Source organism: Panthera onca, chromosome D3, assembly GCF_046562875.1.
Source record: "Panthera onca isolate mPanOnc1 chromosome D3, mPanOnc1 haplotype 2, whole genome shotgun sequence".
NCBI lineage: Eukaryota > Metazoa > Chordata > Mammalia > Carnivora > Felidae > Panthera > Panthera onca.
The window spans coordinates 31,953,937-31,977,906 of NC_138350.1; the positions used below are offsets into that span (position 1 = coordinate 31,953,937).

The 23,970-nt window shown below is 45.2% G+C and overlaps 1 protein-coding gene and 1 long non-coding RNA gene across 14 annotated transcripts in view; both read left to right on the forward strand.

Moving 5' to 3' along the window:
• The first annotated feature begins 335 nt into the window (after nt 1-335).
• LOC132665741 (uncharacterized) lies at nt 336-13,600 on the forward strand. The gene is made up of 2 exons (XR_009604237.3): nt 336-1,837; nt 11,337-13,600. It is a non-coding gene; the product is annotated as an uncharacterized LOC132665741 (long non-coding RNA).
• A 6,935-nt stretch (nt 13,601-20,535) lies between these two features.
• The window catches only part of MPPE1 (metallophosphoesterase 1), a 55,645-nt gene continuing 52,210 nt past the window's right edge, over nt 20,536-23,970 (forward strand). For 6 of the 13 annotated variants that reach the window (XM_078435433.2, XM_078435434.2, XM_078435435.2 and 3 more), the window contains exon 1: nt 20,536-21,596. The gene's annotated coding sequence lies outside the window, so the exon portion shown is untranslated. Of the gene's footprint in view, nt 21,608-22,179; nt 22,299-23,970 lie in introns of those variants that run through there. The other 7 variants (XM_060613220.2, XM_060613225.2, XM_078435436.1 and 4 more) reach the window with 2 other exon arrangements.

The window sequence follows — 23,970 nt, forward strand, 5'->3', positions numbered from 1 at the left end:
AGAAGACAGGCCTCAGGAGAAACCAAAGCTGTGGACACCTTGACCTTGGACTTCTCACCTCCAGAACTGTGAGGAAATACATTTCTGTTTTTAAGCCACCCAGTCTGGGGTACTTTGCGGCTTTAGCAAATTGATACAGTTGGGAGTTAAAGAGGTTCATCACCACACTTAGGGCTACAGAGAGCTTTTCTCAGCTAAGAGGCCTTGTAGAAGGCCATAGGGAGTCTGGCTCTCCAGGATGCAACAACAGAGCCAACACTCTACCACCCAGCTCCCTGCCAAGCTGTGCAGGGGGTCACTTATGCAATAATCAAAGTCAACCAACCCCACAACTTCTCACTAAATTAAGTCAGACAGGTGATTACCAACACATGCTCTGTATTTAAATATCACCCAATGTTCTATGCACGGCTCCACAACAAAGAACCATTCTTGGAGACCTTGCAAAACTCTGTTCCAGCAGAATTGTCTATAAAAAACATCCTCTGAAGGTTATCTCTCCTCATTTACTTCCACTGTAAAACTGGAGATGCTTTTTCTTACTCTGGAAAAAACTTCCAGGTCATCATTCCCACTGAGGAAGCGGTCAATGGGGTCATTACCCCTCCTGCTGAGTGTGACCTTGTACCAGATAAGCCCTGAGAATTCACCAGGTGTGCTGGCTTTCAGAATTTTGCAAAGTTTTTCTGGAACACCTGTTTCCTCTTTGCTGTGCTTTCCACTCACTGCTTATTTCCATGCTATGTCTGTCGGTCTTACTACTGTGGATCCTGGAGATCTACAACAAAGCTTCATGAAATTGTACTTCAATTTCTGTTAACCTAACCTTAACCTGCTAACTTTCATTCTGTTAACCTAATCTTAACATGCAAGACCTCAGTCTTGTAAAATAAATGTCCAATATTTCCAGTTCCATGCACCTGAAATTCTGCATGAGGAAGTTCATGACATTGATGATTCTAGCAGAGTAGATGAGATTTCACAACCCATGGACCCAGAGGTATTACGTGCAACTCTCTTTATTTCCCCATAACTGGATTCCCTCTCTAGCTTCCTCTCCTACCCGATGGCAGAAAAGTTACTTCCAGGACAATTCAGACATGTCTGAGTTTTCAGACTTTTTCAAGTTCACAATTCAATTAATTCAGCTTTGAGCTCTCCCTGCTTTCCCTAGGTGGGTCCATACAAAGGGGGCTCAGCCGTGGAAGAGGACTCTTGCCCTTTGAACCTCTCTCTGTCTTATGCTAGCTGATGCTGATATGAGACCTGCTCCATCCAGGCCACTATGATCATTCCTTCCTTTGACAGCCTTGGCCATCGTAATCTGGGGTATTGACAGACCGTGCTAGTTTTTTTCCTTAACCCCCAGGTCCCTTCGGGTCTCGGGCAACCCCTCTCCGGGGCACTGGCGCTATGGGATGCTCCCCAGGGGACGTTCCCAGCCTGGTCTTTCCAGTTTGGACATTTTCCCCTTTACTGGCTCACCCTCCCCCAAGCTGGTGTCGTGTGGAAGGAAATCAGGTCCGTGCACGCTTCCCAGGTCCTGCCAGGAAGGGGCCCAGGCTTCCTAAAGTTTTCCAGGAAAAGTCCTCCTCCCCCGCTACCCCCCAGCTCCGCCCTTCTGCGGGAGGGGGCAGCGTGGCTGGCTTTAAGCTTTAACTCTTCCGTCACAGCAGTGCTCCTTCTGTGTCTCACGCCATCCGGATCGCCGATCTCCCGGGGAGGAGGCGGTGGTGGGAGGGACACAACCTCTGCCTCATCATATCTTTTTCAAAATTTGTATTTTCTTCGTCAGCACTGACCAAATGGGCATGCTTTGTTCTGAGTTCTTCTCCTGGTACGTATCCCTTTCCCCTTAGGATAATTCACCCTCAGGTCTCTCTGCTGGGGGAAGGTTCTTGGGGTTGAAAAGGAATGGAGATGGGACCATGCTAACAAACTCTTCCATCTGCCTGTATTTTAAAACTGGATTGTTTTCAGGCAAATGTTTCTCCTCCTTTTTATTGAAAGCTTATGCTCCATTTGCAAAGCTTTTTTTTTTTTTTTTAACCTAAAAAGGCATTGTTACATTACGGTGGAGAAAGTTTGTTTGATAGTACTTACAAAACGCTACGAAGTTATTAATAACATTTGAGAGGAAGACACGGTGAGATTCTGTTGCATTTAATCCAATTATCAAAACACTTGACATTTTTGAAGTGGATGGAACACTGACCAGCACTGAGTCAGGCAATTCCTCTCGAAGCTTTATGTCTTCATCACACAGTCGCTGGCTTTTCAAGTGTTCATACTTGCACTTTCTTTTTCGGGTTGTTTTGGTAACTGCAGAAAGGGGGAAGTGCACGAATGTGCTCAGTCCTGCCAGACCTTTCTTCACCTTGCAGTCCATTTTTCACATTTCCTTCTTCCTTAAGAGTATCTTAAGTACTCCCTCGTTAGTGATAATAGTCTGCATCGGATCCAATGCTTAGAGTAACAAATAACAAGCTTCCTGAACCAACTTTGTTGCATGAAGCCCCTTAAACAGTTCACCTGCCTTTGGAAGGCAGATTAAGTTTATTAAAATGGAGTTTCTGGCAATAATCAAAATCGTCATGTTTTAATTAAGGCATTTTTTTTTTAATTAACTCATTTTGAGAGAGAGAGAGAGAGAGAGAGAGGGAGAGAGAGAGAGAGAAAGCGTGCACATGCAGGCAGGGGAGAGGCAGAGAAAGAGAATCCCAAGCATGCTCAGGACAGATCCCAACACCGGGCTCAATCTCAAGAATCATGAGATCATGACCTGAGTGGAAATCAAGAGTTGGTGGCTTAACTGACTGAGCCACCCAGGCGCCCCTAAGGCCATGTTTTATATTACACTTTAAAAATGTTTGTTTATTTATTTTTGAGAGAGAGAACACAGTGGGGGGAGGGCAGAGAGAGAGAGAGGGAGACACAGAATCCAAAGCAGGCTCCAGGCTCTGAGTTGTCAGCACAGAGCCCAACATGGGGCTCAAACCCATGAACTGTGAGATCATGACCTGAGCCGAACTCATGTTCAACCGACTGAGCCACCCAAATGCCCCTAAACTTTAAAAAATCTAATCTGAACTTAAAAAAAGAAAGTACTTTTTAGTACAGTTAAAAATTGTGTTTATACACACATGAAGAGAGAGAGAGCACATCACCATATACCTTTAGGGAATATATAGCTGACAGAGGAAAGCTAGCAAATAAAGAATCTCAAGAATTTTCATTTCTAAGGCAGCCATTGCTTTTAAGCTAGCATATTTTTCACTTTGAAGGATGAATATGAGATTTAAATGAGATATGTGCATTCTACCCGTCTCTCACAAAAAGGAAATATTTTGATCAGTATTAACGTTTGAGTCTCTTCTGCCAAGAGAGGAAACCAATTTAAGAGGAAAATAAAACAAAGATAAATTTCATATTTTTGTGTGGATTTATCCCCATAGATATCATTTGTTTATTCATTCATGCGTTCATTTATTCAACAGGCATATCTTCATGACATAGTGGCTCTTGGTGTTCAGGGAAACAAGAAGAGAGGGTGATTCTGTATTATCAGTTCTATATTATCAGTTATTTCAGTTGGTGGCTTTGCACCTGGAAGGTGGCCACCACTGAGTTGAGTTGGAAATGTCTCTGGACAGGGGAAAATATCATGTAGGGCTTAAGAGAAAGAGGATGGGAAAACTGGTAGATGAGCGTAGCAACAGATTGTCATTAGGTTGTCTTTGGAAATTGGTTTGCAGAGTCAGACAAAATCCAGGGGACAGGTGCAGAATTCAATCAAGTGTCACTGTCACATCAGTGAGAGCTGTGGTCCCAGCAATAGGAAGAATGTGAAAATGAAGCAGAATGGCATCAAGTTCAAAAGCCTGGAGCAGACACCTTGTCTTCCTGGAATTGGGTTGAGCGTTGTTCCTTCAGTGGATGAGCATCTTTTAAGTGAAGAAATTAAGTGAATTAAATGAAGAAATGTAGGATGTAGAATTAAGTGAAGAAATACTAAAGAGAACCAAACTCATAATCCCAGGATCTCCATGTTAAGGGATTGTCGGTGAACACATATACATTAAATGTATAAATGTAATCTAAAAAATTAAATGCACTTAACAAAACAATCATATTATAATAAAAAATCACTTTTTAGAAGTGACTGTTTAAATTTGCTAAACAAAATATGAATTAAGTTGAACTAGAAACTTAGTAATAAATATTAATTATAAGACCAAAGCCACCTGTTTCCTCTGCACAAATACCATCCTCGAGGACACTAAACAACTCCCTGACTCATTTGACTCTCCCTTCAAAGCCTATTTCTTTTGGAGGTAATGGTGATTGTGGGGGGACCATCATTGAGACCAGAGGCAGAAAGCAAAGTAAAACAAAGATATTTCTTTTATTCCGATATGAGAGGTCTCTTGAAGTTGTTAAAGTTAACTTCTACAAAGTCCTACTTTTCATTACTTAGGGAAAAAAAGTCTTCATATTTATATCATGAGCATTGTTCTCATGTCTTCCGCATTCCGGAACTTGATTTGCCTTTTGTTTGCTATTTGCAGTGCTTTCTAACATTTGTAACAAATGACATACTTGAACCCTCAAGTTGCAGGGGTTCTAGTTTTCTTCTTCTTCTTCTTCTTTTTTTTTTTTTTTTTAAATTTTTGAAGTTTATTTATTTTGAGAGAGACAGAGACAGCATGAGTGGGGGGAAGGGCAGAGAGAGAGAGGAGACAGAATCCCAAGCAGTCTCTGTGCCGCCAGCACAAAGCCTGATGTGGGGCTCAAACTCACAAAACCTCGAGATCATGACCTGAGCTGAAACCAAGAGTCAGACGCTTAACCGGCTGAGCACTCAGGCACCCTTAATTTTCTTATTTCATGTCGATGGACTGTTGTATCCACTTTGTGTCTTATAAAATGGTTTTACGTAAGGTGGGAGCATGTTTCCCCAGGATTCCAAATAGTTTTGTGATTAAAGGTGAAGCCTTCTGGAAACAAGGGAAAAAGAGAAAACGGGTACCATCCATTGATCCCTAAATCTCAGAAACAAAAACAAGGAGATGCATTCTGAGGCCGTATTGTTAAGGTTAAGCCAGAGTTTGAATAGCTAGGTATTGCATGACCCCACCCACAGTAAGAGCATCATTAAAACAAACCTGTCTCAGGGCTACTGCAGAGCACAGACTTTGAGGAATTCAACAGGCCACCGACACGGCTACTCTCTAGCTGCCCTCCAGAAGAATGTACATGTTTGTGGTAGAGTCCAGATTTAAGCAGCGCCAAAGAGAACACACTCCTTATTTTGCAATGTGAGCATGTAGAAAATACACTGAAAGGACTCTAAAATTTGCCCAGCAGGATGAACAGAAATCTTAGGCATAAAGTCCAGCTGAATCAAGGAGTTTCTATCTCCTTCTGCTTGCTGGAACAACAACTCAAGCCAGCACCACTTGTCTGTGTCACAATGGCTTTAAACATTTCTAAATCTAATACACCCCTTCCCACTGTGCAAGAAAAATTATGCAAACGTGAACAGATGATTGGAAACATTCATTTCCAACTGATTTGCAAAATTAAAAGATTTGTCAAGATGTTACCAAAAACAGGGGCACCTGGGTGGCTCAGTTGGTTAAGTGTCTGACTTTGGTTCAGGTCATGATCTTGTGGTCTGTGAGTTCAAGCCCCACATCCGGCTCTGTGCTGACGGCCTGGAGCCTGCTTCGGATTCTGTGTCTCCCTCTCTCTCTGCACCTCCCTCGCTCGCACTTTGTCTCTATCTCAAAAAATAAATACACATTAAAAACATTTTTACAAAGATTTAAATAAATTTATATAAAAAGATGTTACCAAAAACATAGATTCTTATTTGCCTAAAATGAATAAAAAAGAATTCAAATAAGAAATTTTAAAAATAATACATCATTATTCATAATAGTATGCGAATAACCTAAGTGTTAACAGATGAATGGATAAAGAAAATGTGGTAGGTAGATAGATAGATGATAGATAGATCATAGTTCAGCCTTTAACATGAAGGAAATCCTGTCATTTCTGATAACATGGATGAGCCTGGTGGTATTATACTAAGTGAAAAAAGCCAGACAGAAAGCATGGTGTCACTTATATGTGTAATCTGAAAAAACAGTCCAACTCATAGAAACAGAGAGTGGAACAGTGGTGCCACGGCCTGGGGGTTGGGGGAAATAGGGAGAGGTTGGTAAAAGGTTAAAACTTTTCCGCTATAAGATGAATGAGATTGGAAGATCTAATGTATTAACATGGTGAATATAGCTGATGAGAGTGTCTTGTAGAACTGAATTTTTTTTTAAGACCATAGAACTTCAATGTTCTCATCAGAAAAAAAGGAGGAGGTAAGTATATCAGGTGATGTGTTAATTAACTCAATGGAGGGGGGAAGCTCTTTCATAACATATAGATGTATCAAATCATCACATTATACACTTTAAATATCCTACAATTTTACCTGTCAATTATGCCTCAGTAACGCTGAAAAAATAAGAATAGTCGATGACACATTTTCCAGCAGTGATTTGTTGTGTAAACTAAATTTTTGTTTTAGATCAGCTAGTTCTTTTTTTTTTTTTAATGTTTTTTTTTTTAAATGTTTATTTGTTTTTGACAGAGCACAAGTGGAGGAGGGGCAGAGAGAGAGAGGGAGACGCAGAATCCAAAGCAGGTTCCGAGCTCTGAGCTGTCAGCACAGAGCATGACTCGGGGCTTGAACTCATGAACTGTGAAATCATGACCTGAGCTGAAGTCTGACACTTAACTGACTGAGCCACCCAAGCGCCCCTGGATCAACTTTTTAACCAAATTATTTTGGATCAAATGGTCTGCCACACAAAATGCGGATGAAGGGGGTATATAAAGCAAAGATAGAGGACAGGATCATATTTTTCCAAAAGTGCATTCTCAGTCTTGTCCTAAGGCTAGTGGGACTTCCAATGGGTGTACCTGCTGTTGGGAGAGGAGGGAAGGAAAGGGAGGTGAATGGGGGGACAACAACATCAGCCCAGACTTGCTTATCTTTCCAGGTCCTCAAATCTTGATCTGTAGGCTCTTTTTGGCACAAGAGACCCTTTGAGTGATTGCTAATCCCTCTCACCCCACCCCGCAACTCCCACCCCAGTCTGGGGAAATTGTCTTCCCTGCCAGTTGTTCCATGGGCTCTACGGAAAAGGCCGAGGCAGGGAAAGATTTGCTCAGTACTCAGACACTGCAGCAGCAGAAATGGTTCATAGCTTCCCCATATTCTAAGATCATTAAGAATCAAATGTCTTTAGAATAAATACTCTGTGGTGCCTGGGAGTGGGAAAAGAGATGTGATTTATCAGGCAATGACCTTGTCCTCTTAGAGTAGCTCAGGACGTTGAAGGAGAATTGGGCATGCGTGTGATAAATTAACCTGAAATTTCAATGTATTTGGACGGGGCTTGGGTAACTCCTCTTAAGTATGGTTGTTCTTTTTTTTTTTTTTTTTTTTTTAATGTTTATTTATTTTTGAGAGAGAGTGCGAGAGGGGAGGGGCAGAGACCGAGAAAGAGAGAGACAGAGGATCCAAAGCAGGCTCTACGCTGACAGCAGCAAGCCTGTTATGGGTCTCGAACTCAGGAACTGAACCCTGAGATCATGCCTGAGCTGAAGTGGGATGCTCAACCCGACTGAGCCACCCAGCGCCTCAGTATGTTTATTTTTTTTTTATTTTTGTTTAAAATTTTTTTTTAACATTTATTTATTTTTGAGACAGAGAGAGACAGAGCATGAACGGGGGAGGGGCAGAGAGAGAAGGAGACACAGAATCGGAAGCAGGCTCCAGGCTCTGAGCCATCAGCCCAGAGCCTGACGCGGGGCTCGAACTCACGGACCGCGAGATCGTGACCTGAGCCGAAGTCGGACACTTAACCGACTGAGCCACCCAGGCGCCCCTCAGTATGTTTATTTTTAAATGGTGTGTGTCCATCTGAAAGGAGGACAAGAGGTGTGGACTAAAGCAGTTTGTGTCTGAGCACTTCACGGTTACTACTGTCCAAAGCTTAGATCAGCCCCGAAAGCAAAACAGGTAGAAGCCCACTCTCTTTTTGGGCTTAGGGCCCATCTTTGTTTCTCATGCACCCTCCTCCCATTGCTGCTACTGTGACAGGCTTTCTCATTGAGACCCCCACCCCCACCCCAATGTACCCATTTCTCTGTTAAACCCCTGCCCTCAACACACACACAAACTCAGCATCTTCACAGAAAGCTCTTCCTCTTTCTTCTGGTCCTAAGTGAAAGCAGGCTGTCTCTAGCAATAAAGCACCCCTTCTGGAAACTCTTCTGCATCTCTAGGGCCTGGGGTATGTGAGTGAGGACAGAAGGATGGGGGTGGGGAGAAGGAGGTTAGTGTTCCCTCATCCCTTCACATTTTACACCTTGCTCTTCTGACTTCAGGGGAGACCCCAACTCCAAGGAGATCCCTCCCACACAGCAACTCCACCGTCCTCAGGGTGTTAACTTCAAGGTCATCATGCACATTTTGCAGAGTCCATCTCCAGGATTATAGTTTTTTAACCCTCCCTCGGCCTATCCCATTTTTCCAGATTTTGCCAACGTTTAAAAGAATGACAGACTGCAGTAGTCTCGGAGGTTCTTGACCTCCTGCCTCCAATGTGTTCATTCCCATTCCCATATTCCACTCCCTGTCTGAACTGTCCATACTTCTTTCTGTCCTGCACCTATTCCCACTATCTTAACTGTCCTGATACCTCCAAGAGTGGAGCACCGCAAAGGATATGACTTCAGACCCAACGTAGGCTCAGGGTCCAGGTATGCTACTCGCTAGGACATCAGGCTTTACCTGAGACCTTATCTCTTTCACTTCACTTTCTGGTCATCTATAAAGTGATATCACACCAACTTCATAGGGCAGTCACAAGCAGTAAATGAAGTAACAGCTAAAAGATCTGGCACATAGCAGGTGCTCATTAATGTTGGCCACTTTCCATTCCCTCGACTTTGGTGCTTCCCAACAATGCTTTTCCTCTCCCCTTCACTGATGTTTCCAAACCTCTGCTCACTGTCCAAATGCCCTATTGCACTAAGTCCAAATGCACTAAGAAGTAATTCACCATGGTAACACACAGCACCCTTCCCCTGCACTCATTTTCTCCTGTTTCAAAAGATGCACTTCTCTGTTTCCTCCCTATTGTGCTCTGGACCCATTCCCTCCAATTTCCCTCTGGACCTCACCTCATCAATTACTTCCTCTCTCTGGTATGTTTACTCCCTACATCCATTTCCACCGACTATTTCTTCCTCCTTGCCCCGCCCATGATGTCTGCCTCTTCTTAAATGTCTTCTGTTGACCTTGCACCCCTTCTAGTCACCACCTTCCCATTGTGTCTGGATCTCCTTGAAAGAGACTTCCCTCTCCTCAGTGCCCAGCCAGCCAGCTGCCCCTCAACCTGCTGCAGGGCATGTGGCTTCCTGTGTCACCCGCCTCACCTGCTTTCATGAATGTCGCCAGTGCCCTTCTGAGTGCTGCATACAAGAGACTTTTTAATCTTTTTTCCTACTTCAATTCTCAACAGCATTTCACTCTGGGGGTGACTTCTTCTTGTAGTGCTCTACTCTTTGTGTCCAGGACCTCAATATCTGCTGGTATATTTTTTGCATGACTGTGGCAACTCCTTTTTCAGTCTCCTTTGAAAACTATTGGTTCCTCTTGTCTAAGTCCACTCTCTCCAACATATACAACTGGCCTATTGAGTGCCAGACCTGTGTGGATGGATGTGTTGCAGACAGACTAAGACTATAATAATAGAAGCACAGTCTGAAGCTGTACAAAGACAAGACCCACGCTGGAGTGTGGTCAGGAAAGACTTCATGGAGAGGTGAGAGGAAGAGTAGGTGTCCACACCAGACAAGGAAAGAAAGGATATTTTAGGCAGAAGAAACATTCCCAGGGCAATGCCTGAAAGGTAGACGGAAGCAGATTTACAGAAGTAGAATTCTGAGTAACACAAGTCTCAGAGGTACTATGTTCCTCTGTTTCAGTGTTCTCAACCAGTGTGATTTTGTCCTTCAGGGGACATTTGGCAATGTCTGGAGACACTTTGGGTTGTCACGATGTGGGGAGTGCTATTAACATCTGGTGGATAGAGGCCAAGGATACTGTAAAATATCCCACAATGCACAGCATAGCCCCCTTCCCTCCCCAACAAAGAATCATCCAGCTCAAAATGTTAATAACGCTGAGGTTGAGACATCATGTTTTATTCTAACTTTAGCCTGAGGAGTCTGGCTCCAGGCCAAGTTTCAACGTGTGATGTTTTCAGACCAGACTACAGGCAATTACAAAGTTTTACCTGGCAGGTCTCATAAGGGGTAGGCTCTGCCCTACCCATGCTAGACTTGGTGCTCAGCCAGGGCACTGCAGTTTTCTGGACAGTGTTGCAAAGACTCAGAGGCAAGCCCCACCGCGCTGCACCCCCACCCCCCGCCCCTGCCCTGCTCTGAGGCATATCTGCAAGCCTGGCCCAAACACCCCCACTTCCAGGCCTCTTTTTGTGGGGGGGGGGGGTTGTCTCAGATGAGGCCTTTCTCAGGACCTCTGCCAAGACCACCTGGTCTGGGGGGCCTTGAAGACACTACTCTCCGCTCTGACTCAGCATTCAGTATTTTTCCACTCTTAGCCTTCCTCACCTCTACCTCCCCAGGCCCCCAGGTCCTGGCGGCTCTACTCTCTGACTGGCTATAGACCTAGTCACATTGTACAATTATTTGGCTTTCTTTGTCTTCGAATCTGAGAGGCCCTTAATGATTTTAGAGCTGAGTGAACAAAAGCATGTGTCAGTTTTCCAGACGGCAAACCTAAGAGGGGTAATTCACAGCAGATGATAGAAAAAGGCTTCAAGGAATTTTGTGGACAGCTTGGCAAAGGAAAATTTCACTGGGGTCAGTGGAAATTCCTCTGTTTAGGTCTCAAAGAGTAACTGTGCAAGTGCGGAGTGAGTGCCTAGGGTTCCCTAGCACTTGTGGGACCAGCACCCCGAAATGTTAGGATTCCCTGATTTAGAGTCATGTAGGTTAGACTCCAATTGTACTCTGGCTGGGTAGGTCATCCTGGAGTGTGTTATTCAGTTTTTGACATGCTCGAAAAAGTTATTTGCTTAAATTTGTGACTAAAGGCATTTCATTGTGCAGCCATGCATGCTCATGACACAAAGTCTTCATGAGGGCATGTATTGACAGGTCTCCTCTCAGCTCGGACACTGTCTCCCACTTTCCTTCTCCAGAGGCAGTGACTGTTTTATGCAACCATTTTTTAGGAGGGTCCGTGACAAATCTGAATACGTCCAAGGAAACAATTGGGTCAACGAAGGATGCTTATCTTGGAGAAGGAAAAACCTCTCAGCATGGTGGAGAAAGAGGTAACATGAAGAAGTCTCAGGAAAAGAGATTGGAACAGAAGTGGATTTGCTATGGCTTTCATGGAATAGAAGCTTCTGGGCCCCCCACCTGTGCTATCTTCTTTGAAGACTTCCACCTAATATCATGTTCATCATTGTTATTCTTTTTTTTCTGAAGGAGAGCCCTCCCCCCCACCCCAAGTTGAATAAGATCAGCTCCACTAATTCTGGATCCACCCCTGAGCTAGAATTAATCTACATAATTCCTTGGGACAAAACTAGGATTAATAGTAGAAAGTTACAGTGAGGCAAACATTGCTCAAGATCTGGAAATTCTCCCAGTTAGAGCTATTAAAAATTGGGATGGGCTGCAGAAAACCAGAAAGTGCGTCATTGGATGCCTTGGGTAGGAGCGAATGAGGCAGGGGTGTTGTAAGAGAGGCTGATGATCTCTCCCAACTCTAGGAATCAAAGTCTCTGAGATAAGCTACAGAGAGGGCACTGAGAAAGCATTTTCTTGCCTATGTATTAATAGTAGGGACCCCAAGTCCAATAGCAGGGACCCCCAAGTCCAGGCACGTATAGTTTGCTAGGTTTAAGTCACTGTATTAAAAAAAAAAAGTAATAAAAATATTCAGAAGCATTCAGTATTCCACGATGAACTTTCTCAAACATATTCAAACCAGTAGGAAGTCACTGAATCGAGTTGGCAATAGACTCCTAATCTATTACTCCTAATCTCCTGCTCCTCCAGCCATGCTCCCAGATGCTGGATTCCTTGCTCAAAATCAGCTAGAGGCGTGGTTGTATTCCTTTGGTAAGGTCTCCAGCACAGAGAGAAGTGGCCAGCATCCCACCATCACAGTAATGTTTGTTGCTGTTGAACCATCAAGCGCAGTGGCCACTGGTCCTTTCAGGCACATCAGTAGACACTTCCTCACGACGAACCACTGGCGATCATTTCACTACTAGTGATGCCGTCATATGCTGCAGATTACTGGCGTCCCATTTTCATCAGGAAGAACTTCAGCACTGCATTCAAGGCCAAACACATCCGTATCGATCCCATATTCTGACCTTTAAAAGTTTGTTTTCTTGGACCACTCACACCCGATATGACATGGATCATGGTTCTTGGGACAGCAGAGACAACCCTAGGCATTTCACTAGAGAAAATTCAATGTAGAAAATTGGCTGTGCAGGTAAGAAGGCAAACACAGAAAAGTGTTTAGTGAGCAGAGATAGTGGGGGCTGGCTCAGGAAACAAGGCAGAGGCCGGATCACCAGAACCTGCCAGCTGGGAGGGGTGGCCTGAGGCGGGGAGCTGGGCCTCCATGGAGAGCTGTTGCACAGGCAGGGCAGAGGCGTGGAAGAGGGGCCTTGAGGCCAGACTGCTGCCTGGTGGTGCTGTCACCTCTGCAAGACAGGGGCAGACTGGTTTGGGGGTCTGGAAAAGAGCTGGGAGTCTGCCAGTGTGATGGTAGCAAGAACAGCAGGCCAGCAGGTGGCCATTCCCTCCTCAAGCCTTCCAGTGTCCTCTCAGTGTTCCCACTGGTGGGTCCTAATGGGGAGCCAGCTGGCAAAGGGAAGTGTATTTGCAGAGCCTTGACCTTGGCCTCAAACTGCAGAGCAGAGCAGGGCGGTGCTGAGCTGCGAGGCAATGACTTAATAATTAGCACAGCCTCACCTGCCCGCAGGACACCCAGACCCCTCACCACCTGGTCTGCTGATCACACTTGCCTTCCCCTCGTCTCCTTCCCTCCCCGATGAGGGGGTGTGGTCCCTCCCTGCCATCTCCCGGGGAGAACTGATGATGCCCACCTCGGGTTCCGTTGTACCTGCCTAGGTAATTAAGAAAGCACTGGGAACACATCAACATGTCTGTTTCTCCCTGTTAAAATCCTGAAGCCCCTTGATGGAAAAGGGTGAGTTTTCATCATCGTGCCTCCAAAGCTATGGTTGGCACATAGCACATACTTTAAAAACATTTGTTGAGGGAGCGCCTGGGTAGCTCAGTCCGTTGAGCAGCTGACCTCTGACTTCAGTTCAGGTCATGATCTCATCGGGCTAGCTGTTATCTGCGCAGAACCCACTTCGGATCTTCTGTCCCTCCCTGGCCCCCTGCCCCTTCCATGCTTATGCTCTCTCTCAAAAATAAATAAATCTTTAACAAACAAACAAAACATTTGTTGAATGAATATGTCGTAGATGTTTGCCCAGTCATGGCACTGATAATCTAATTGGAAGAGGTCATATAAAACATTAATATACAAATTGAAAATCTTTAAAGGAAAGTGAAGCACACTGGACTTTAAAAATTAGTTTTTGATTTTTCCTAATTTAGAGAAAACTCTAACAACTTCCTTTTAGTAATTAAATGTATTAGGTAGCTTTTGAGGAGTCTCTAATATAACTTTCCTTTAGTAATCAAATGGATTAGGAACTTTTCGGGAAGAGTTTAGAAGTCCTCATCTCTGCATGAGTTGGATAACACACATGGAAAATACTTGTGGTCTGAGAACAGAGGTGTTTTCATATATGGAAGGGTTTTGTTCTTTTCCCATTTTCTTTGGGAAGGATGGTTATTCTTTTACAGAAGATGACAGAAACAGCAAAACAATGCTAAATTTCCTCCCAGGGAAGCACATTGGCCCCACAGAGGTCACTTCTCAGTTCTGAAGAGGGCGTTCCCTCTCCAAGCTGTCCACTGGGGACGGGAAGGGCTCAAATGATGTCTTTGGACTCACGATTGGCCCCGTGACAACTTTGGAGAGTAAAGTAATGCTGACAATAATAAGGCGCATTAACCAAGGGGCGCATTAATCGAGGGGCACAGATACTTTAAACAATATGAGGCTGACACTTGAGCCCACTAAGAGGCTAGGAGGGCCAGGCAGCTCGGTGGCGGCGGCGGTGGGGGGGGGGGGGTGGGGGGGGGCGGTCAGAGACAGGAGACCCAAGATGGCACAGAGTGAGTCCTTGCACACATGTGACAAGACCTGTGGGATGGACCCAGTGCACAGCCTATTCTCTGGGGCTGTAACTCCCAGGTGGGCACTGGTCTGCCCCCATGACATTTATACCCACACTAGAGTAATAGGGACAGCCCGGTGAGATTTTCATTCAGCTAAGTGTATTTCATGTGAAAAAAAATGTCCTTAGCCCAAGTCATGTCCCTTCTGCATTTTGGTGTCAAAAATGTCATTTCTGTAATAAAATGATCGTGATGGGAAATGGCAGGGCTTTCTTTTTGCTTTTCTTTTTCGCTTGGCCACATACATGATTGACAAATCTATGTAGGTCACAAAAACAAAATTTTTTTTGAGACGTTGCTGGTGTGTGGAATCTAGAAGTCTGGGAACCACGATAAAAGGCATGTCCCTGGGGCCCCTCTCCTGAGTCTTTCCTTAACCAAGAGGGAAAGAAGTGGGGGAGGGGGTGTTAGTCAACAAAGGGCAACTCTTCATTCTTGCCTGATTAAAAGCAGAAAAACAAGTCATTGGGGACACCTGGGTTCTCAGTTGGTTAAGTGTCGGACTCTCTTGATTTTGGGTCAGGTCATGATCTCACAGTTTGTGAGACTGAGCCCCCACTCCCCTACCTTGGGCTCTACACTGTCAGTGCAGAGCCTGCTTGGGGTTCCCTCTATCCCTCTTTCTCTCTGCTCCTCCCCAGCTAGCGTACTCTCTCTCTCTCTCTCTCTCTCTCTCAAAATAAATAAATAATTTTAAAAAAAGAAAGAAAGAAAGAAAGAAGAACAAGTCATTGGTGAGAATCTCCAGAACTTCCAAGTCTCAATGAATTTCTCCAAGTACTAAATAGGAATCTCTCTTTCTCTCTCTCTCCCTCCCTTCTTCCCTCTCTTCTTTAAAAAAAAAAAAATTTTTTTTTAATGTTTATTATTTTAGAGCACGTGAGAGAGACAGCAAGCAGGGGAAGGGCAGAGAGAGAGAGAGAGAGAGAGAGAGAGAGAGGGAGACATAGAATCGGAAGCAGAGCCTGAAGCAGGGCTCGAACTCACAGACCAAAAGATCATTACCTGAGCTTAAGTTGGCTACTTAACCGACTGAGCCACCCAGGCACCCCTTTCTCCCTCTCTGTCTTTGTCTCCGTCTCCATCTCTCTCAAAATGCCCTTTCAGGGGAAATGAAAAAAAAAAGAAAAGCCCACTGGAAAACATGGTTGTTGTATGAATATTCCAAAATTGGATTAGTCAGAAAAAGAAATCATGTGGTTGTTAGGAGAAAGGAGCCTGGCCTTTTCTGTGACATGGGCGACTGCGTCTCCTTTACTTTACTAAACTGTGGTAGAGGGCTGTCATTTGTGTTGTTTGGTAGGGAGGCAGTATTATTCTCCAAAAAGAAAAGAAGATTGTGGTGTTTTTTTTTTTTTTATCAATACTTAATGAACTAAAATTATAAAATTAAAAACAAAATGTTCTTCAACCTTTATGTTCAGTTGATAAATCGTGCTCATTTTTTCAACCACCTAATAATGTTGGGATGTCAAATACAACTTTTCATTATTATTTTTTTTAATGTTTATTTATTTTGAGAGGGAGCGTGCAGGCATGTGAGTGGGGGAGAGGCAGATAGAGGGAGAGAGAAAATCTCAAGCAGTTTCCACACTGTCTTCCCAGAGCCCGATGATGGGCTCAATCTCACTAACAGTGAGATTATGACCTGAGCCGAAATCAAGAGTGGGCCATTCAACGAAATGAGCCACCCATGTGCCCCTCCTTGTTCTGTAATCAGCACTCAATCTGTGTGTAAATTTGACTGATTAAATTCCCCTAAACAACAGCATTTCCAAACTTGACTAAATTCTCTTAGATAGTTCAAACTATAGTTGAGTATGATATCTAATTCTTTCAAATACTTCAACTGGGAGTTTTTATAATTCTCAGAGGCAAAATTGCCCTGTACCCTCAAGTATTAACTTGTCCATCTGATAAGTCAGACTTCAGAACCCAACATATCAGGATCCCTAACCCTATCACCCATCCTAACAGCAGCCAAAGCATACATAAAATAGTGCAATGATTGCAAAACTATATAAGCAACTTAAACAAGCCCCCATATAATAGGCTGGAGTTCCTTCCTCATCGCAGAGTTAAAAAGGTGCTTATCGGCCATGGAGTTGGATCCCACATCCCAGGCCCTGGGCCTGCAGTGCCATAGGGGAGAGAGCAGGTGTGGGGTCTCAGGACTGGAGCAGAGGCCCAGTGAGTCAGGCTGGCACCCTCATTCCCAAAGACCTCCTTACCACCTGGTAACTCACTCCTTTGCCTTTATGGATTTTCCCCCCGATAACAGTTTACCCCTGCATAGTCCCCACCTGCCTCTACCTGGTCCCCTATCCCCCTCAGAGGATCCCAGAGTCAGTCCTGCACCAGCAGATCAACTCTCCATGCCCTGATGCACACTGCATGGCGACAGTTGTCAAACAAAATACAAGCCTGGTATGTAATCAGGGGTTATCAGTACATATCATTTTCTGAACCTGTTATTAGAAATTTATATAGCTTTCCTGAAGCATGCCTCATACTGTTTGCCTCTTTTGAGGTTGTAATGGACTCAGGGGCCTTACAGAATGATTATTTTCTTTTTAATGCTCACACTGTCACAAGTGCAGCCCATGGGAGTCCCTTATTTAAATTAGCTCCTTTTTAGTCTTGAAATACCCTGTATCTTTGACAGCAAGCAATCTGTGTCAGGCTGGTTTTCATTTTCCTTCTCTACAACACAGAATCAGCTGCTATGATTGAAAGCAGCAGAGAGGCCCTGGGAACGTGACACTGATTTAGGCTGCTTTAGTAAATATCAGAAATTCATATGTATGTGTCTAATTTTACCTCCATCTTTATTTACTGAGTACTCCTTTAAAATTTTTTTATGTTTTTTAATTTTATTTTTGAGAGAGAGAGAGAGAGAGAGAGAGCACAAGTGGGGAAGGGGCAGAGAGAGAGAGGGAGACACCAAATCCAAAGCAGCCTCCAGGCTCTAAGCTGTTGGCACAGAGCCTGACGCGGGGCTCGAACCTGTGGACGACGAGACCATGACCTGAGCCAAAGTCGGATGCCCAACCGAGCCACCCAGGCGCCCCTGAGTACTCCTTAAAAAAAACTTTTTAAAAATTTATTCATTTTGAGAGAAAGAGAGAGAAGAAGCTTGAGTGGGGGAGGGGCACAAAGAGAGAGAGAGAGAGAGAGAGAGAGAGAGAGAGAGAATTTCAAGCAGACTCCATGATGTCAGCACAGAGCCAGACTCAGGACTCTTTACAGGACTTGAACTCTTGAACCGTAAGATCACGACCTGAGCTGAAACCAAGAGTAGGATACTCAGCTGAGCCACCTAGGCGCCCAGGAAGCACTCTTTATTTAAAGCAATCTGATGTAAAATAAAATAAAATTTTCAGTGTTTCCCTCCCTTTTCTGAGCCACCAGCTTCTCTCATCTGACATACCCGTCTCCTCTCGCCAACTTCAGTGCATCATACTATACGTTAGTGTCCCCAACAACATGATTAAATCACATCACCTAACCTTTCTGTCACACAAATGTGCACCTATTTAGATCCTGGAACCCTCACTTGGGTCGCCCGCTCTTTTAAAGTCCTTATGTGTCTCATTGGCCATTGTTCTGGATTTGTCTGACAATCACCACACTCTATTAGGAGCCAGAGTTTATGGGGTTAGACATAGAAGACTGAAATGTAAAGATGCTTTCATATCTCTCATAACACCAAAATCAATAAGATGCCTTGTGACTATCAGGCATTAATACTTACAAACGGACTGTTAATATTACTTTACATACCAAACCACTGACTGCAGTTTTGGTACTGCGGTGTCTGTGCTTGTGGGTGGCAGAAAAAGAGAAAAGAGAGGGGACAGGCCTTTTTAGTCACTTTTGGCTCAGTTCACTTACAAACATTAATTCAACAAGCATGTGAGTTCCCACTACGTGCCATGCCCTGTTCTAGGCTCCAGGATCCCCATCCTTGTTGGGATTACATTCTAGTGCCAGCAAATACACTGTTAGCTAAAGCATGCCTGCTTCCAAAACCTGATTTAAGCATGTTCTAATTCCCCAGGAGACTGTAGGAGCAGAAAGAGGTCCCCTTACTCCCGATATATAATCCCTCTAACTGAAGTGCTATAGCATGGAACGCTTTTAACAGAGAACAATGCCTTCCAACGAAAAGGCAGGAATCTGGGACAGATTACTTATTGAGTCACTGAATTGCTATGAATGATTTTCCATTGAAATATAAATGTTAACATTCCAGGCTTTGCTGGCTTCATAGAGAGATCAGAAAGTAGGAATGTACTAAGAATGTGCACACAGGAGGACTCCAAGATTAAGAGAAGGAAGGCAACAAGAGGAGGGGCAGAGGACGCCTGGAGCTGGTCTGTGTCCAAGCACATCTAGATGGCTTCTCAAGGGCACATAGGCCTGTGCTCAAGGACATTCTCAAGGACAATGGTGGCCTGCACTCTGTTCTTTGCCTACAGATTTTATTTGATTTTTAAAAACTTTTTACGAGGTACACATACATTCAGAAAAGTACATATACCCTAAACATAGAACTCACTGAATTTTCAGCAACTGAACATACCTATGCAAACAATCCCAATTAAAAAGCAAGATTTTATTTTGGGCACCTGGGTGGCTCAGTCAGTAAAGCCTCTGACTCGATTCTGGTTCAGGTCATGATCTCATGGTTCATGGGTTTGAGCCCTGCATTTGGCTCTGTGCTGACAGTGCGGAGTCTGCTTAGGATTCTCTCTCTCTCTCCCTTTCTGTCTGCTCCTCCCCTGCTTGGGTTCTGTCTCTCTCTCTCTCTCAAAATAAATAAATAAACACACACAAAAAATAAAGGGGTGCCTGGATGGCTCAGTAGGTTAAGCGTCTGACTTCGGCTCGGGTCATGATCTCGTGGTTTGTGAGTCCCCGCATCGGGCTCTGTGCTGACAGCTCAGAGCCTGGATCCTGCTTCTGATTCTGTATCTCTCTCTCTCTCTGCCCCTCCGCTGCTCATGCTCTGTCTCTCTCTGTCTCAAAATAAATAAAATGTTTAAAACATTAAAAAAAAAAACAAATAAAAAGCAAGGTTTTATTTTAATAATATGAACAATTTTGCATGTGACATGAAATCCAAAAGGTCAAAAGAGTATGTATGAAAGAAGTCTCCCTCCTACCCCATTTTCCAGTCACCCAGTTCTCCTTTCTAGAGAAAAAAACATTGTTAATAGTTTCTCACCCAGTGGGTTTTATTTAGTTTAGAAAGAATTTTTAATTCCAGGATAGTTAACAGACAGTGTTAGTTCCAGGTGTACAGGTGTGATTCAACAATTGTATACATTGCTCAGTGCCCATCAGAAATATGCTCTTAATCCCCTTTACTATTTCACCATCCCCACCCCCCTTTCTGGCAACCATCAGTTTGTCCTGTATAGTTAAGAGTCTGCTCTTTAACCAATGAGGGTTTTGTTTTAAGATTTTATTTAAATTTCTTTTTTAGCATTTATTTTTGAGAGACAGAGAGAGACAGAGTGCAAGCGGGGGAGGGGCAGCAGACTCTGAAGCAGGCTCCAGGCTCTGAGCTGTGAGCACGGAGCCCACCGCCCTGGCCTGAACTTGGGAACCCAGAGATCATGACCCGAGCCAAAGTCGGAAGCTTAACCAACTGAGCGCCCCAGGCGCCCCAAGATTATTTTAAAGTAATCTGTACACCCAAGGTGGGGCTGGAACTCACAAGCCCAAGATGAAGAGTCATATGACCTGCGCAATGAGCCAGCCTGGCGCCCCTAATGAGTTTTAAATCAGACTTTCTGACATCTGTAGGCTCTTTGCTGGGTGGGGGATGGGAGGGTGAAGTCCTCCCTTTATAGGAGCTAAATAAGACCCCTGAACCTGTCCCAGACTCGCCTGGCCTAGGCTGCCCAGAGACAACAGCCAAAAAGGGTCCAGGGCCGCGATTCAAGCAGCAGCCACGCCAAGGTCCGCCCCCACGCCCGCCTTGGCCCCCCGCCTTGGGTGACAGGTTGGGGGAAGGCGGGGCACAGACGCGGGGGAGGGGTGGGAAATCTGAGACTCGAGTCGTATGGGCCCCTGGCCATTAAAGAGGAAGCTTCCGGGCGGCCCAAGGGTGGGCAGAGGGCCATCGTCAGTCCTGGGAAAGGGGAAAGCAAGGAGGCCTAGAGGGCGGCCTTTCCCCGGGAGAGCGTGGAAGGAAGGCGGCGGCGGCCACGCCAAGGAGGAAGAGAGCAGGACAGGGTGGGGACAGCCCCTCCGGGGGCTTCTGGGGGCGGATCCCCGGGGTCTGGGGGTAACCCTTCTGGGTGTCCGGGGACTGTCCTCCCTCCGGGGTCCGGGGACGGTCCTCTCGCTGGCGGGGCTGCAGCGTGGAGACCCGGAGGACCCGGCGGGGCGGCGGCCCCGCCCCGCGATGCTTTTACTTTGGGGATCTCCAGGAGAGCCTTTAAAAATAGCCTGGCTGACGTGTGAAGAGCGGCTCTTTATGGCAAGGGACGAGTGCCTGCTCTCGTGCAAGCTTGAGCGAGGATTGAGCGAGGAGGAGAAGGGGCCGAGGCCGCCCGCGGGGAGAAGCGTCAACGCCGCCGCCTGAAGTGGGGCAAAGGTCGCGCGTGGCACCCACCGCCTGCGGCGGCCCAGACGCTCTGGTTCCTGTGCCGGAAGCATTTTCACTCTCAACATAATAGGGAAAACAGAATTTTCCATAAAAGGATTTTGTTTTTCCCTTGAAGACGGTACACTTACCGGGTCATCTTTGGGCCTTCCCTTTCTTGATAAAGAAACTCAAAACAGTGGCCTCTTTCATATATTCTAGTTAGCTCGTGTCAAACGAGGCTGCTTAACTCATCAGCATTTCGGTTAGGTTTGAAGCTGATTATTAGATAACAGATAACTGATTTATGGACACCTGAGTTCAGTCCGGAGCTATGCCACCCGGGGGGGTAATTGAGTTTCTGGCCTCAGGTTTATCACCTCTTTGGGAAGATGAAACTAGCTCCTTGGATGTAATCCATGACACCAATTTGCGTTACATTGTGAAATCTGTCGACGGCTTTTCTAAGACTTCAGAGGAGGAAGAGACCCATGCGAATAAAAGGATCTGGGAAACATTCCAAGAAGAGGCCCATCTTCAAGTTTAGGTGAGATTTCAGTAAGTAGTCACTGGGTTACACTGAGTTGAACCTCCTGGAACCTTTTGTTGCCTTTTATAACCGGAAAGCAGGCTGTTAAGGGAAGGCTTTGCCCACACAGGGCTATGCCCATCGCCCAGGTGAGCGCACTCGAAGTCCCTAGCACCTCGGAAGCTCCCCTTGTGGGAGGGCTCAGTGCTCGAGAAATCCCTACCCCCACCCCGAGGTAACCGTTGTCCCAACATTAACACCACGTGTCCATTTTGTTTCCTTTTGAACGTTCATGTATGCTCTCTGTGCCAGCTCTCAGGCTGCCGCCTCTCGGTTCCAGACCCACGCTCCCGTCGGCCTCGCGCTGCAGGCGAGGCTGCCTCAGCGCCATCCCTCTGTCCCCTGTCCCTTGATCCGCCAGACTCCCCTGGAAACCAGCTGCAGGGAACCTGCAGCTCGCAGGAGAGGGGAGGGACTTGCTTCTTCCTGCTGGCTTCCTGTTGGCTCCCTTTCCTGCCAACGTCACCCTAGCAACCTGCCCCCCCCCCCCCCCCCCCCCCCCGCCCCAGTGCCAGCAGCGCTTTCCGGCAGCAGTAATCGAGTCTAGTTTGTAATTTTCGCATCGCAGCAGTTAGAGAACCCCTCTGAGCGCACCCCAAGACACCGGTCCCAGCACCAGACGGTTGGGGAGGGGGCTGCCTCCAAGCTTCTGGATTTCAGGTATTTCAGCTTTTTTCTTCTTGTGCCCCAGTCCTAGGAGGTGGTAGCTACCTCCCTGATACCTGTTTTTGACTTTTAGTCATCTAGTTAATATCTTTATAGCTAGTTAACTGTTCTTTATGTTCTTTATGATACTTCCTGTCTATTGGGTTAGCTGGTGTGGTTTCTCTCTCCTTACTGGTTGCTGACTATAGAACCTATTCTGGGTTAATTTGTGCCTGGCTTCTTTCATGCATCATGGGAGTTAGACTCAGCTGGCTTATTACACGCAGCGATAGTTCATGGATTGTCGCTGCTGCTTATCACTCCGTGGACACACCGCCTTTTATTTATCCAAATACTGTTGTCATATTTTCAGTTTGAGCTATGACATGATGCTGTTGTGAATATTGTTGTACGTGATTTTCAATGCCTAATGTGCGTGCATTTCTGTCTGTGTGTCCCAGCAGTGGAAACGCATGATAGGGCATGCATATGTTCAACTTCAGTAGATCATGTACACGGTTTTCTAGAATGGTTGCATGGGTTACACACCCATCAGCGGCAGTGCAATGAGAGTTGCCATGTTGCACATTGTAATGAGTTCTCCGTACCTCAAACTTAAAAATGTTAGCTATTCTGGGGCGCCTGAGTGGTTCAATTGGTTAAGCTTTCAGCTCAGGTTTGTGTTCGATCTCACCGTTTTGTGTTCGAGCCCCACGTAAGTCTCTGTGCTGACAGTGCAGAGTCTGCTTGGGATTCTCTATCTCTCTCCCTCTCTCTCTACCCCTCCCCTCCTCATATTGTCTCTTTCTCAAAATAAATAAACTTAAAAATTTTTTTTTAAATTTAGCTCTTCTGGTATATGTGCAGTGGTATCCTAGTGTATGTCATCTGCATAACAAATTCCCCCCAAATTTGGTGGCTTAAGAAATTCATTATCTCAACAGTTTTTGTGGATCACCATTTCTTTGGGAGAGACTTAGCAGGGCAGTTCTGCTCAGGGTCTTTTACTCAGAGTTTGGCTAGAGGCCCCAGTTGCTCTTGGTGTTGGCCTCCCTAAAGCTCCTTGGGCAGCCACCTAACATGGCAGCCCGTGGTCCTGTCTGAGTGATCCAAGAGAGGGGGCGAGGGGGAAGCCACACACTTCAATCTGCTTTATTCTCTCTGTTGGAAACCAGTGTTTACTCCTAGACTGCCCTCGAAGGAACTAGTCCCCATGTCTTGAAGGGAGAAGTAGCAAAGAATTTGTGGACTTTAAAACCCTCATGCACACCATGGTTTTCATTGACAGCTGGTTATTAACAGAATTGAGATTGCCCATTTGAGTATGCTCTTTGGTGAAGTGTCTGTTCAAACCTATTGCTAATTTTTTCTCTTTATCGTTTTTTATTTTATTTTTATTTATTTATTTATTTATTTATTTATTTATTTTTCTTTATCGTTTTTTAAAAATTGATTTGTCAGAGTTCTCTGTCTATTCTGGGCACAAGCTCTTTGTGAGAAGTAGGTGTTGCCAATATCTACTCAGTCATGGGAAATTTCTCCTTTATGCCTTTCAGCGTTTTCAAATTTCTTGCTGTTCGCACATGCGACTTTTATATTTTAAAATATCCTTAACAAGTAAAAGCTCTAGTGGCAGACCAACAGGGAAGCAGACGCAGAGTTAAAACATCAATGGATGTGAGGGAAG